A 781-nucleotide genomic window follows, 5' to 3' on the forward strand; every position below is an offset into this window, starting at 1 on the left:
GTATGTATTTTTTACAACGAAACTGTAGATGAAGAACTGACCGAGTACATGAGCAAAGCAATAATTCTTCCCTTAAGAGAGGTGGATTACCATTACCGGAATGAAGAACGGACTCCTTTGCAGGCCAACGGCGAGGTTGGTTTAGCTTTAGTTGGTTAATTTTTCGACTATGACACTTTAGTTTGCATTAAAACCAAAGATAGGACCCAGTTGAAGGATGCAAATGTTAATATGCAATGTGTATTGTCCTCTACAAACCCTCACGCTGGATTTTTATTGACAACAATACCATGTAGCGATAACTGTATAAAAGTCTCCCTTACAAATTTTACGTTTTCTATTAATATAAACGTTGTGGTTTTCTTTGAGTCTTTTGTGATATATGCAGATAAACTATTTTATATACCCATGATTTGTTCATAGAATTACCAACGCTAATAAAAATTTTTAAAAAAATGCTATTTGGTGATCACTATTGTGGGTCTCGGCGGGATCAACTAAATCATAATAACTACATTAACTTAACATGATATCAGCGCTTGCTCAAATAGATATAGCCTTTTTCTTGTAACCAGCTTTGGTGTTATATACCTACATGCAGCGATTTTACCTTCATTAAAACTAATGGTGCTTTGTCTGCTTTGGCAAGGGTAACGTTAGGGTAGGTCGGGTAGGTCGAAAACTGATCTAGTGAAATTAAAGCCAAACTTCTCTTTTCCTTATAATTTCGTTTTGACGTTGATGCTCCAGGTCGTGTGATCGAGACTGTGAAACGCTGCTC

Source organism: Penaeus monodon, chromosome 29 (assembly GCF_015228065.2).
Source record: "Penaeus monodon isolate SGIC_2016 chromosome 29, NSTDA_Pmon_1, whole genome shotgun sequence".
Classification (NCBI taxonomy): Eukaryota; Metazoa; Arthropoda; class Malacostraca; order Decapoda; family Penaeidae; genus Penaeus; species Penaeus monodon.